The 16,278-nt window shown below is 34.8% G+C and overlaps 1 pseudogene; it reads left to right on the top strand.

The window, feature by feature from the left end:
- Nucleotides 1–16,278, top strand: part of LOC135206878 (glutamate receptor ionotropic, kainate 2-like) — a 34,592-nt pseudogene that overhangs the window by 6,933 nt on the left and 11,381 nt on the right.

The following is a 16,278-nucleotide window of genomic DNA, read 5'->3' as shown; positions in this document are numbered from 1 at the left end:
ACATTTCCGTTTATTAAACATGTGAATCAACTTAAGAACAACCAATTAATAATACGATGTTCTTTAACCAAGATGGATTTACTTTCATTGACCAAAACAGGCTGTATACGTCTTTTTGTCTGCATAAGTCAGAGAGACGTTGCCCTTTGGTGAATCTTCGTATTCTCTCCTGGACTGAGACTGCCACGATTATGTCAACTCTCATGTCGTAGTTATTAAGTAGGATACCGATTTCGGCTTAGTTTATATTGTCTCGTTCGGGAACTAGAGCGTTTCAGGGGAATCATTAAAAAAAATTCGCCAAACTATAGCGTTTAAGGGGAATCATAAAAAAAAAAAAATCGCTAACTATAGCGTTTCAGGGGAATCATTAAATAAAAATCTCCAACTGTAGCGTTTCAGGAAAATCCCAAAAGAGAAAAATAAATTCCAACTGTAGCGTTTCAGGGGATTCATTAATAAAAAAAAAGGAAAAAAAAAAAAGTGTGACAATTCATCAAAACTTTGGAATGAATGATCATTGGCTGTTTTTATCGCAAATGAATTTCGTGGTTCAATTGGGAACACAAATGTAAACAAATGACGAAAAATGAATATATATATATATATATATTTTGCTAACCCTACATAACTGGCCATAAAACTATTCGCATTGTCGACTCTGGAAACAAGTGTCAAAATCCAAATGATTTTTCCGGAAATTAAAATTGTCAGGTTTCAAAGGAGCGAACAAGCATCACATAGTCATATTCATTTGAACGGAACTTTTGAAAAACAATAGTGGCATTGTGAGCGTGTTAACTTTTCTATTCCATATTAAAGGCTAATAGTTTGCTTTAGAATATTAGGGCGTCGTTTATTTTCATTCCCTAATTATTTAACAGAATAACTGTATTTATTTTCAGTTCCTAATTATTTATCAAAATAACATTTATTTTCAGTACATAATTATTTAACAGAATGACCACTGTGTTGTAAATTTATTTTTAAGAATTTCACTCTCATTTCTATGACAGTCATCTGTTTAAAACAGTAAAAAAATTCCTCTCAATTCCTGAAACGCAGGTTATCTAATATTTTGCTTCAGAACATTAGGGAGTCATTTATCTTCGATCCTTAATTATGGAACAGAATAACTACTCTGTTGTAAATTGTAAGAATTTCACTCTCATTTCTACGACATTCATATGTTTACAGCAATAAAAACAATTGTTCTCTCAATTCCTGAAACGCAGATCATCTGCTTATTTTATTAACACGTGTTCCCTAAAAATAAATTACCCCGTTATCTGCTCAACCAGAAAATTTCGACCAGCATTCTTCAATGCTCATGTCTCAGGAGAAATGTGCAATCGGTAATATGTCTATTAACGTTTTGAAAACACTAAGTTTGGATGCGATGCTATGTGCGCCACGCTGTGGTAGCCATGCTTGCCACGGCCGTACGTGGCATTTGCTGGCATTCACATCGGATGCGAAGCTACGGTATCTGTGTCTGAGACATAATGTTCATAGCTTCCAAGATTGCCGGGTGTGTGCGAGTTTTAGTGGACGGAGTTCGACTCGCGCATGCGCACTTGGGTCTCACAGCTTCCCTTCTAGACATACCTAGAGAGCCTGTCAGTGGATATTCGAAGAGCAGATAACACACACACACACACACACACACGCATACAAAATATATAAACATGCAGATTTAGGTAGCATATACCTCCGCCCACCTTTAATTATATTACCGTCCGCATAAATATCAAAAGCGAATGAAGTCAGATCCCTGGAATAATCAGTGGACTTGAAGACTCTTGTGTGTAATAGCCTTACAGAACACACATACACACACACTTGAAAATGTAGAATATACTACGTAAGTACTGGTTCCAAGTCCCTGTTTCACTTACCTTTCTACCGTGAGTTTAATGATAGATATGTAGGTTTGTATAATGCGTATTTATGTACATGCATATTTTATGTGCCTTCGTATATGAAAATTCATGGCGAAAAAATAATATTTACTTTTGTATATCTAGTACTGACGCTGAGCTTATGAATACCTGATAAGTTAACTGAAAATCTAGTTAACGAGGCAGGTAGAGTAGTCGGACTTACCGAGAATTGTATATATTGGAAACCTGGTTACAGATATATATATACTGGTGCTCCTGGTTCAGTGCATCCTTTGGAGTTTAGGAGACGATGTTATTAAGGGAATTTCCTTAGTTACGCTCTCTCATTAGGGATTCTCTCTCTCTCTCTCTCTCTCTCTCTCTCTCTCTCTCTCTCTCTCTCTCTCTCTCTCTCTCATTATTTAACTCCTTCTCCACAAAATCATTAGGACACTGTGAATGCACAGTAAAACCTGCTCCTACAGATAGGTGAGCGCGCGATGTCTCCTCTTAGGATGGACTAACAAGTCTTTGAGACATCCTAATTCTTGTAACTCCTTCCCAACATTCTCGTGTTTCTCTCAGTTCCACTCGTTCCGTCACCTCCTTCCTCATGCAATTCAGAGGAATTCAATAAAGCTCCGACGCTGATGGTCCCGAATCTAACGTCAGACCGAAATTTGAATGTTGGTAAAAACGGCGCAGAAGATTCAGTACTTCACTTTGTTTACTCTCATGTTTGGAAAAAGGGACCTCCTCGGGAATTGGCAAGTAATTACGACGGTTCTCTGAGAGTAAGAACGCAAACTGCTCCGAATTGTAACCTTGAGAACACGGACAAGGCGTTTCACTTTCGTCTTTATCATTCGAGGTCGTAGTAGTCATGCCCCTAATGATTAAAATTGGGGAAATTCTGAAGATATTTCGAGAGGGAAGGTGTAGGGAGGAAAAGGCATCGTCTGGCGAGGGGTGAAAGGAACCCCAATTTTGCGTAACTTCAGCACAAAATTCGGCATAAAAGCGCTAGAATGTTTGCTGCAGATGGGCAGAAGGAAAATATGTATATATCCACTCTGTCAATGAAAATGAATGAGGCCATAGTTAGGTGGCCGTCAAAGAGAGAGAGAGAGGAGAGAGAGAGAGAGAGAGAGAGAGAGAGAGAGAGAGAGAGAGAATCAGCAGGTGGCTTCCGGTGGGGAATATAATGAATAAGCAGGCATCGAATCAGCCTCCCCGAGATGCCAAGGGATGCCAGTGGTGGATTTTTAGTAAATCATAAAAGTTGATGCCGTATGAAAAGTCAGTTTTATATTTTAAATTTGAAGAGGAAGCACTGCAGTAACGAGTTAAGCTCTGGAAGTCTTGTAGTCCCGTAATGTTTATATTACGCAGTCAGTGAAGGCGCTGTATCTTTGAAATTGTTGGTGTGATTGAATGTCGATGTCCGGGCAATCAATCTGTATATTTATTCCTTGCTTACATACGATTTTAAACTCTTCTACACCGTTGCTGTTTACAACTTCTGGTGGCAGTTTATTCCATGTGTCACATATATCATGTAAAGAAGTTAACACAATGGGATGTGACTTATCTCTTCAGTTCTAGTTTCCATCCATTATCTCTTGTCTGGTCTTCGTTTAACGTAAATAGGTTACATATAAATAACACTATAAGTTAGAGTTAAGATGATGCTGTAGCATCGTTAATCAAGAACTCAAGCTTAGATTATTAGGCATTTATCAGTATCTTTAAAACGTTAATGGACTTACTATTTATTGACTGCACGATTCTCATTAAGTCTGAAGAGTTGAAAGAAAATGGTCGGGATTTTCTAGTTCAGTAGACAACTGGCAAATTTCTTTTCAAAAGCAGGAAATATTTAGATAATCAGAATCGGGTAAATTAGAATAAGGTAACTTTACAACTAAAGAAAAAAATAAAGTTGGTTGAAACTGTCACAGTAATCAAAGCGTATATATTTTTTTTTAATTTACGATACAGGAGTAAATCGTTCCCAATGAAAATAATTAGAGGTTTAGAACGAATGGCTCTCGTAAGTGTCGAAGCGAAGTGTCAGTCATTAATATCGAATATAAAAGACAAAACAATCACAGTACCCACAGTTGTTTTCCCAAAGTTCTGATGAAATGAACGTGACTACTACGTGGTGGTGGATCGTACCTTTGAAATCTGTCAATTTAAATGCTCTGAAAATCATTTGGATTTTGACATTTGTTTCGAGAGTCGACAATGTGAATAGTTTTACGTCAGTCTGCAATAAATTAATGTTCATTTTTACCTCAATTGTTTATATATTTGTGTCCGGCTTGGACCACGAAATTCATTTGCAATAAAAACAGCCAATGGTCACTCGTTCCGAAGTGTTGATGAATTGCCAAAGACTCTTTTCGTGACTGGGCTGAAACGCTGTAGTGTAAGTATATGACGGGAAATATGAACTTAACTGAAATCGGTTTCCTAGTTAATAACTACTATGTGAAGATATATGGACTCAAGACGGTCTCAAGCATAGATAGAAAAATGAAGCCTTCTTGGTTAATGACCATCGTATTAATTCAGTTTTGCTTAAGTGTTTCGTATCTTTTATTAAATGGAGATATGGTTTAAATATATATATATATAAATATATATATATATATATATATATATATATATATATATATATATATATATATATATATATATATATATATAGTATAGATATATATATATATATATATATATATATATATATAATATATATATATATATATAGTATAGATATATATATATATATATATATATATATTATATATATATATATATATATATCTATATATATATATATATATATATATATTATATATATATATATATATATATATATATATATTTAAACCATATCTCCATTTAATAAAAGATACGAAACACTTAAGCAAAACTTAAGTGTTATATATATATATATAATACACTTAAATGTTATATATATATATATATAAATTATATATATATGGTTATATATAAACACTATGGTTATATATATATATACAAAAATATGCATGTACATAAATACGCATTATACAAACCTACTATCTATCATTAAACTCACGGTAGAAAGGTAAGTGAAACAGGGACTTGGAACCAGTACTTACTGGTTATATATTATATATATATATATATATATTATATATATATATATATATATATATATATAATATAATATATATATATATATATAAGTTAAAGTTGTATATATATATATATATATATATATATTATATATATATCTATATATATATATAGTATAGATATATATATATATATATATATATATATATATATGTATATATTTTCTTTAGGGCTGTTGCCATGTATAATAAGGCGCCCTATGAGGTAATGTTAGACTTGCGATAATCTTACGCTAAGTCGGTTGGTATTGCACTTCCATCTTCAATGGAGTGTCTTGGGGTACGTAGATCACTTACGAAGTCGGGATTATCTTCTTGTTTATGACGACGATGTGTTAACTCATGGTGAGGAGGTTCTTGTAGAAAACACGGAAGTATAAAAATATTATATATTCTTCTGAAGTTTTACATGGTGAAGATCAGGTATGATTGTACAAGTCTTCTAATAACGATAGCTTGATCACTCTGCCAATGATGATGGCTACTTCTGTTCTCTCTACATGATAAAGCTTAGGTAAAGAGATACAGGTTCTAATGACGATAGCTAACTGCTGTTCTGCTCTGTTCTACATCTCTGTTACAAGTAGAAGGAAGCAGATAGTAGCTCGAACATATGAAACATACTATCAGATGATATAGTTACATACGAACACACAAATCAAATGAGACACGCTACAGATCACGTAGGCCGTTTGAATTATAGGTCGCGGTAGGGGTAGTTGTCTCAAGCAGGGAGCTTGGACTAATGTTTATGAACAATTGAATGACTACAGGTGACGGCATGTTATCTTAGCCTACATACTTATGTATACGTCATCTTTAGCGTCTCTAGTCTGATCACATTCCTGCAAGCAATCTGGTTGACCTCTTTAGTTTTAGCTTTTCTATATATGGACTAACATTCCATATTTTTATTATGTAAACACTTACATTAGCTCGGTCAGCTACCAAAACCAATTACTAAATATTACTCAAACTTGACTTGCATTTGACTTATAGGAGTGTGATACAGACACTATGTGATTATATAATATATATATATATATATATATATATATATATATATATATATATATAATATAAGTAAACTAAAAATTCATGGTGTACATGAATTGATTCAAGTAATAAATATAAAACAATGATATTGGTAAATATAGTGATCACGTGATATATAATGATACAGTTTTTCACTTCATCTCATTAAGATACATATGCTACAGAAAATACTAATGTACTCTGACATTTGCATAGAATGAAGATTAACATGATAAAAATCATTATAATCTGATAAAAAATTTCATATATGAATTGATAAAATTATTAATGTTTATGCTGATTGATTCATTGATTTTTATGCTAAATGTTATATATCTGATTCATTAATCCATATACTAACTCATATATAACTGCAGATATTGGTAAGATAAATGGGTAACAGATTGATTATAGGCTACCTGATTTGTATACATGTATATGGATTCATATAATTATGATTAATATATGTGCACTTTAAATAGATTCCTATTGCGTACACGCAAAGATATATTTCGATTCCGTTATTTATGATCATTTATATATGGATTCCTAGTGCGTACACGCCAAAAAATATATTTCGATTCTGTTATTTATGATCATTTATATATTTAGGATACATGACCGAGGTTATACTACTTCACATTTAACTAGCTTTACGAACAACTTTTCGTCCATTACACAGTTTCCAGACAACCACCTTTAGCCAAATGAAACGGCCTTTTTTCAATGGTTAAAAACAAGGGGAAAATTTGCCTGGGCGGGTCCAACGTTCTATTTTGCGCTCATACTTTTTCTCATGCATCCTAAGCTACACGATCCATTCGCGATGAAAAAAAATCATCCCCAGCACGAGTCCTTCGCCAGCAAAGTAGAGTTTAATATCCTTCTGGTCGTAATTGTCGGAAGTATGTCCCTTTTTTGTAGTCGATTTCTGACAGCCGCAGGAGCATTCCGCATTAAAACGAGATTAACGACGGGATACGGTGTCGGTCGAAGAAGTCCATGATGGTGCTTATTCCTTTCACATTGTAGGCGGTTGTTACTCGACTGCCGTCGTCCTCAGTGCGAACGATTTTTTTAAGTTGCGATGTGAAACTCTCGTACTGCAGGATACTGTAACAGGTTCCATTAATCAGCCTGCAAGTGAAATTATACTTGTCACAAGGGCAGAGTAAATTCAGAACATCAAATACGGGAGGGGAAGAGAGCCATTTAGACCAGACTTAACCCACATGAATTCGCTGATATTTGTGGAATTCAAAAGAGAGCTGTACAACTTTTTTTATCCATGGCATTAATAATGAGTGAACCTATCCAGGTCTATGATGACTTGTAAAAATATCCATAATTATAAAATATAAATAGATATCATTACGAATCTCAAAGAAAATTCGATATTACTGGTAGTAAGTTACTAGACAAAGAATTGGAAAACGGAGCTATTTGTATGATTGCCAGGCAACATAAGAGTCAAAGAGAATATTAATCATGATTCTGTATTTCTCTAGCTAACTGAAAATTAAGTTGTGATAAAATCTGATCCTATGTGCCCTAACAAAAGTTTCATATTCAATTTTCTCGTGCGCATCCTCTGAGGCTAATTTTAAAAACTTTATTTATAGGTAGGAGATGCAACGAAAAAACCCACTATGTAACTAATTTCTAAATAAACTTTGGGTTTTTTCAAGAAAATGTGACATTTTCCCATGAATGTTTTGTACTTGAATTGTAATAGGCTAATGTTGCAAGTAAATATTTCATATACATATCCTGATACTTCTAAATGTCTATGAGGTTCAGAAAAAATAATTCATTTTGTGTTGTTATAGAAATTTCTATTTGCTTATTTGTTAGTTGCGCATACGGATAGACACATCTGCCTTGCCCATGAGAAGTTCGGGCTAAGCATTCCTTCTCCAGTCAATCTGCTTTGCAAGCGCGAGATGAAGCCTGTGCAAGCAGATATTTGAGGTTAAAAGGAACAAATGCTGATACGGCAATGATGACGTCGTCACTTGGCAGGAGATTGCTCTCAGGGCCAGCTAAGAGTTACGTTACTTGCTGTAATAAATACGACTTTAGGATAAATTTTTTGTTTTTTATACTCGACCCACACGAGAAGAATGTCTGAAAAAAAAACAGTACCAAAATTGAACAATATATTAGTTTCCTGTTGGAAATCTGCATAATTGTAATTATGTTAAATTAAATATTCCTATTCAAATAATTAGCCCTGTATAGATTCATATAGGATTATTCCATAGATACATTTTCAGTTCTAGACTTCCTGACTTTAAAATCTCTTTTATTTTATTTTATTTATTTATTTATTGTTTATTATTATTTTTTTTTTTTTGTTTTTTTTTTTTCATTGACTACGAATATCATCACCGGGACAGACTATATGTCAGTAGGTTTTGGATATGTGTTTGAACTTTTAGCTTATTTGTCAATTACTAAAGCGTTAAGTGAAGAGTTCAAATCTTTACGCATATATATTTGGATATTTAATTAACCTATGGTACGTTTTGCTTATTGATTTTATCGTGATTCCTTTTTTATTATAATTTGTAACCCTTCCGACTTCTTACGGAGTGTATTATATTGACTCCACTTGTATCCATATTTATTATTTATTTTTTTTATATATATTTGATAAATTAATGGTTGGCTTGAATATGTGGAAAAGTGTTCTAGTGGCGTACCGTATAGGCTACTTGCGGCATCAATTCTATAGATACAAGATATAAATGATAAAGGTATTTAAAACCAAAACCGCGGGAACCGCTATAATCCAGTTCGGATCCAATATCACGAGTTGTAACTCGTAAGACATTGACACTTCCTATTTAATTATCCGTTATTCTACCAAACCGATTGACTCTGGGTGATAAAATATATTATTGGTTTTCTTAATAAAAAGGAATTCACACGAGTTAAGGAGATTATTGATTTACACCTCCCGAGTCAGATTATCATGTGTTGAATTCCATGTTTACTGATTTAGCACTCATAAATATTCCTAACGCACTCAATTGCGGTGTTTGTTTTTAGTGCTATTAATTCTATATAACGTGTCAAGGAACTATTAACACTAAGAATTGTTCATTCCCTCTGTCAGACTCGTAATTCTGTTAATAATTCTACGTATATTCTTTCAAGGATTGATTTGGCACAGGATAGGCCCTTAACTGACAGGTGTCTTAGTGTGTCCCTTGTTTTCATGACACGTGTTACAATCAGTTATGTGCTTTTTATATCTGTAAGCATTGTAGGCCAGTAAAACAGTGATTTGGCTTTCTGTGACATAGTAGGGAACCCTGGATGACGGAATGCAACCAGTTTATGACGATTGGTATGAAAGAGATTATTACTACTACCTGGTCGTTAGTCATCCGCTGTGTTCTTCGGGTTTTCCTCGTCACGGACCTACATATAATACTACATTTGATTACATAATTCTGATACACATACTTTAAATATACATTTGCTTTAGGGTTTCTGCTCGAAGTGTTTATTGTTTTTTGCTTAGCCGCTGACCCTGTTTCCGTCCGAAGTGTTTATTGTTTGGTGTTTATTGTTTTGCTTATCGCTGTTGACACTTGCTTTGTTCAGTTTGTAACAGTTCTGGCGCTCCAACCCAGATATTCAATGCTCGCGATCTCTTGGGTTAAGGAATTTTCTTGTTTAGATACGGTTTTAACAATAGGCACGGATATTTCTATATTTTTTAGTCTAATTAATGGTTCTTTGCAGTATGGTGCGGGATTGCGGGATAATGCGTCAGCTATGATAATTGCTTTCCCAGGTAGATATCTTATCTTGGCTCCAAAGACCTGAATGATCATTTGTCACCGAGTTCCTTTTGGACTGTGATTAAAGCCTTTGAAAAACTCGGTAAAGGACTCATGTTCAGTAAGGACTTTATCAGGATAGCCATAGATTATGAACTTAAAATGTACTAGTGAGTTAAAGATACCTAGCCCTTCCTTGCCTATTACTGTATATTTACTTTCAGAGGGCTTTAGTTTACGTGAATAAAAAAGCTATAGGGAAGAACTGTTTATCATATTGCTGAAGTAGTATCCCTCTTACCCCTTGGTCTGAGGCGTCTGTTGCAATAAAAAAAAATTTTTCCTTTTAAATCAGGGATTTTTAAGTTAGGTGAGCTGCATTATTCCGCTTTTAAGATATCGAACGCCTGTTGATGCTTTTTAGACCATAATAAATCTACGCTCTTCTTTGTAAGATCTGTTAAAGGAGCTGTCATGATTGAAGAGTTGCATATTTACATACGATTGTAATACCCACTACAGCGCGAAAGTGCTGTATCCCCCTTTTACGTTAATAGGTACCGGAAGTTATGAATAGCCGACACCTTACCATGGACTACTTTAAGACCTTGACTAGACACATAAAACCTAGATAAACATGTTCGGTTTTTAAAAACTCACATTTAGATATTTTACTCGGAGATTATTTGTCTTTGTCTCTGTAGCACTAGCTCTAGTTTATGTGAATGTACTTCAAAGGTATTAGAAAAGATTACAAGATCATCCATATAGGCATGTAGGGTATCCCCTAAAAGTCTCCAAACACTATAATGTAATTGGGGTGCAACGTAAGCCGGAGGCATATGTAAAAATTTATAATGTCCCCTGAGTGTGCTGAAAACGGTGTATGAGGTACAATCACTTAGGTAATGGTATCTGGTAAAAGCATTTAAGTAAGTCCAAGCTGGTGAAAAATTTATTCTAACGTAACAGAGATAAGATGTCGTCGGTACATGGCACTGGAAACTATCGGGAGTCGTTTCCTTGTTTAAGCGACAGAAATCTACGCAGATACGCCAAGTCCGATCTTTTATGGCATGACGTTTGAGGGAAAAATTATATGGGCTATTTGATTTCCTAATGACTCCTATTACTAACATTTTTCAACTTCGTCATTTATCTCTATTTCGAAATTCCATTGAGAGTCTATACGAAGGTACATATATAGCTTTATGTTTGTCCTTAGACCGTATTTTGTGTTAAATTACATCCATTTTTCTCCCAGAGATCACTCGCTAGTGGATAAACTTCCTGGTATTCAGGTAAAAGAAAAAAAAAAAATTTCTGCTGAATCACCTCTGCTTGAATGACTTTACGGATATTACTTTAGATAGATTATCAGAGAGATTCATCTACGACTGGTTGGGCGGGATTAAAAATTAGCAACAATAAAAAATGCGATATTTATAACTTCCGTATCCATGATATGTATACGTTTGTGGATCACTAGATTTAACTTGTTGCTGCTAGTCAACCGTGTCTAGGGCTTTGTTCGCGGAAATCGTTTATATTTCAGAGTGTCGGGAAGGATTAAAATTCATTTCCCAGCAAAGTCTTTTTACACGCACTAAGACATTCGAGTGTGCATGCTTCTCGAGATTTTGCGTGCCAACTGCGACTGCGGTTGTGGGAGAATTCTGTTGGGTCATTTGAACAATGTTACGATTTATGAGACAAATGTATAGTTCCTCTATATAAGTTATTATTTGATTAACTGTCTCTTTTTGTTCAAACGGATTTCAATATGTTTGAAGGTTTATAGGATTTTCATTTGATAAACACGCCTTATTTTGCAGGATGTAAGATAATATTTTGTATACCCCTAGATGAATCTTACAATACACTAGATACAGATCAATGTTTTTTATAACTATAGAGGTATCTGTTAAACGCTCGCTTATCCGGACTTCTCATTAGGAAGTTCGAACAACAAACGGTGAGTCCGTAAATACAGGATATTACGTGTACTAAAGGAATAAACAAGATATTCTAATTTTTACGGCGCGTACAGTCGGGCTTTATCCACCACTACTTATAATAACTTACGTATTTAAAAAAAAACGAAAACCTGCTCTGATTACTTTATACGGTCGTGTGATGCATAGGGAAATTCCTTTTTAATTTTTCCAACATCGCTCTCCCTTTCCGCTGAAGTCGCTTAAATGGAATGTGCTTTGCAATGACAACTCGGCAGATTTGACCGACCTTGACCGCTTGACTGGATGACACAAAACCCAAGTGCTTAAGCACGATTTGTTTGTTTCTGAAAGGGCTACTGTTTACCTATTTCTTTTTGTAATAATTAGGATCCTTCTCTTTATTACCATCGGCAACGTATTGTACGTTTTTAGCATTATGTTGCTGCTAGTTACGTATAAAGCAATGAATGACGAACTATTAGGAACTGAGCGATTACTATTAAGACAAGTTATCTCTACTGCATTCAATATTAACTGTTTGTACTTCATTCTTTGCTAAAATTTGAAATAGTGAGGGATCCTGGTCAGCGCATTTAGCCTGATGAAAGTTTTTTACAGACATGTTATTCCTTGCAATCCAGCCATATTTTTAAAGTTAAGTTGAGTCATTGAGGTTCGATATTTTATATAACTCAAAAAACTCAAGGCTAAAACTGCGATCGGGACTTTGCAAAGGAGCATTTATTGTCATGGCCCGAAATAGTGTTACCTCTAATGTATCTAGATTTGTACGGGTGTTCCACTTGTTTTTGTGTGTTTTCTAATCACTACGGTGCTTAACGACCCTATCCATGCATTCTGTAAAATACTACAAGAACGTTCACTGCGTAAACGCATATTCACTGTTTAATATGATTTGTTACGTAAGGGATTAATAATCACCCAAAATGATAAAATTAACATCGTATATGATTATGATATTTCAGTAGAACTTCTGGAAAACAGACACTCAAAGATAAAAACTCGCAGTAGCGAAATCTCAATGATGTAGATAATTTCTGTAAAAATGTAAGATTAAGAATGTCTCGTAACTTCAGCCACAGGAATAACGAAATTCGACCTGCAAAGGAAACACTCAAAGTTACTCCAAATGAATAAAAAATTGTACTTAGCTTGCTTTTGTGGGAAGTCACGGTGTTCCGATAACGACACACGGCCTTGGTCCTCCTTCTCTATTTAGCGGATGACCTGGTTTTGGGCTTCAGTTTCCCCGTGGCACGTTGTTTCGATGATTCGAGTCCTTGAAAGATCCGATGCTGCAGACGCGTTCGGTTTGTTTCTTGAAGTGCTGGAAACGCTCACTAACGATGTTTTCTTGAATGATTCTAATTAGAGGACGAAGCTTGCGTTGCCGTAGGAAAAAGACACGTCTGTTTTGTTTCTTGAAGTTATTCACTAAACGATGATACTTAAGTTGCTTGAAGAATCTCTTGCTTTTCGTCGTCGGTGAAGTTCTTGTGTTTTCTGAAGTCGCTCACTAAAACGATGATTACTAGGTTGCTTGAAGAATCTGCTGCTTTCGTCGTCGTTGACTTCATGATTTATTATTCTGTTTTATCTTCGGAGAAGTTGTAGAGTCCTTCTGGTACGCTTATCACCACTTTTAAGGCTGTTGCCTTGTATAATAAGGCGCCCTATGAGGTAATGTTAGACTTGCGATAATCTTACGCTAAGTCGGTTGGTATTGCACTCCATCTTCAATGGAGTGTCTTGGGGTACGTAGATCACTACGAAGTCGGGATTACTCTGTTTATGACGACGATGTGTTAACTCATGGTGAGGAGGTTCTTGTAGAAAACACGAAGTATAAAAATATATATATTCTTCTGAAGTTTTACATGGTGAAGATCAGGTATGATTGTACAAGTCCTTCTAATAACGATAGCTTGATCGCTTCTGCCAATGATGATGGCTACTTTCTGTTCTCTCTACATGATAAAGCTTAGGTAAAGAGATACAGGTCTTCTAATGACGATAGCTAACTCTGTTCTGCTCTGTTCTACATCTCTGTTACAAGTTATGAAGGAAGCAGATAGTAGCTCGAACATATGAACCATACTATCAGATGACATAGTTACATACGAACACACAATCAAATGAGACACGCTACAGATCACGTAGGCCGTTTGAACTTATAGGTCGCGTTAGTTGTCTCAAGCAGGGAGCTTGGACTAATGTTATGAACAATTGAATGACTACAGGTGACGGCATGTTATCTTAGCCTACATACTTATTGTATACGTCATCTTTAGCGTCTCTAGTCTGATCACATTCTGCAAGCAATCTGGTTGACCTCTTTAGTTTTTAGTCTTTTATATATATGGACTAACATTACCATTTTTTATTATGTAAACACTTACATATATATATAGTAGATATATTTATTATAGTATATATATATCTTTATTATATATATATAATATAGTATAGTATATATATATCATGTATATGTGGTATAGTATATATATATATATATATATATATATATATATATATATATATATACATATACATATATATATATAAATATATATATATATATATATATATATATATATCATATATCCAGAACACGGCTTTTCCTTGAAATGCATGTAATCGGAGATCAAACGCTTTTATATATATATATATATATATATATATATATATATATATATATAATATATATATATATATGTATATATATTTATTACATGCAATTTCAAGGAAAAGCCGTGTTCTGGATATGATATATAAGCAAATATATTGTTTCATTTGGTGCAATTATTTGCTGATTTTCTTGTTATCACTTGATATGAGTTACTGAAGAATTATTGTCATCAGCTGATGAGATATTCATTAGATTTTCTATCACACGATACCTGAATCTCTCTATCAAGAGTTCGAGTTATTCTTTTTCATTTCTTATTACGCGATGTGTATATGTTTACCCTGTGGGCTCTAGTGCTACGTTGTGACCCATTGTCTCTAGCTTCGACCCATAGTGTCAGTTTTGGGAGCTCTCAATCCATCCATTCTTTGAATGTTCAGCATCCAGGGGATGCCGACTGCTGGTACTTGTGGCTCCATATGGTTGTCATCTCCCTTCCTTAGGGAGGATGCTAATCGCGGTTTCGTTAAATAACTATAATTAATAGAAATATATAAGTAGCTGACTTTAGCAATTATCGGGGTAATTGATATACGAAGTTTTTTTATTTAAGTTTCATGAGTGAAATAGTTTCCAGTTTTAGATTGGGATTTTTTTTAAATATCGAATGTGGAAAATAATTTGAGAGAGAGAGAGAGAGAGAGAGAGAGAGAGAGAGAGAGAGAGAGAGAGAGAGAGAGAGGTGTAGTTGTTTATGAAATAAGATCCCAGGCTATTCTTGCACTCTTACCTACGCCTGAAAATATTCTCTCTCTCTCTCTCTCTCTCTCTCTCTCTCTCTCTCTCTCTCTCTCTCTCTCTCTCTCAGCTGGTCTTCTTCAGACCCGATTTGATTTTTCGTTCCCCAGATTCGATTTGGACATTCAGCTTGACTTGGCAGCTCCAACGTACTTGCCAAAATGGCTAGAGGAGAAGAAGAGCAATATTCTCTGGCATTTCTTTCGTATTTGCAAACACATTTCCCCCTGAAAACGTCTCGAATCTCTTTTACATAAGAAACACCGATGATGTAAGTCATCTTCCCCTTTATTCCTAATGGCTTTGTCTTGTTTGGATAACAGATCTCATATTTTCTTGTATTCTTACTCAGTCCTCATTTTTTTTACTATCCTTTTGTGGAAAGGACAGTGGGGATAGGGACAACAGATAGTCTCATATAGACCAGACCCGAGCAGGACAAGGGACAGAAAGGGGAAAAGAATATTGGACGGGATCTGGACCCCAAAGACACGATGGATCTTCAGCGATTGCTTTTTCATCTTTTCTCGTTTTCATCAGGGAAGATGAAAGCAGCGTTTTCCTGGGTGTAGTCCCACTTGTTTTTGAAATATTTTACTTTTAATCTTGGGTTTTGTGGTCAAAATACTGCAGCATTCGCATTGACAAGGAAAAGCAGCTGTGGTGTGTTGGTAAAACGCAAAGGGTGAAAAAGTAGAAATTCCTCATTCTCTTTCTTCTGGGTAGTAATTCATTTGAAGCATAAATCCTGATATTAGTGAGAGGCTAAAGAGACATTATTTATTTATTTTTTTTTATTTCTTTCTTTTTTGAGTTGAAGGTGAGGAGAGCGGGTTACCACCGGATTGAATACTTAAGCAGACATCGAAGTGAACGAACTTTCTCCATTTTTTGCTTCTTTGCTTCAAGCCAAGAACTGGGTCCTGAGTTCGTCAAAATGATTCTCTGTCTCTCACTTTTCTTGCATCTCTC

The sequence above is a fragment of the Macrobrachium nipponense genome, chromosome 31, assembly GCF_015104395.2.
Source record: "Macrobrachium nipponense isolate FS-2020 chromosome 31, ASM1510439v2, whole genome shotgun sequence".
Taxonomy (NCBI): Eukaryota; Metazoa; Arthropoda; class Malacostraca; order Decapoda; family Palaemonidae; genus Macrobrachium; species Macrobrachium nipponense.
This window is presented reverse-complemented; position numbering and strand designations above follow the sequence as displayed.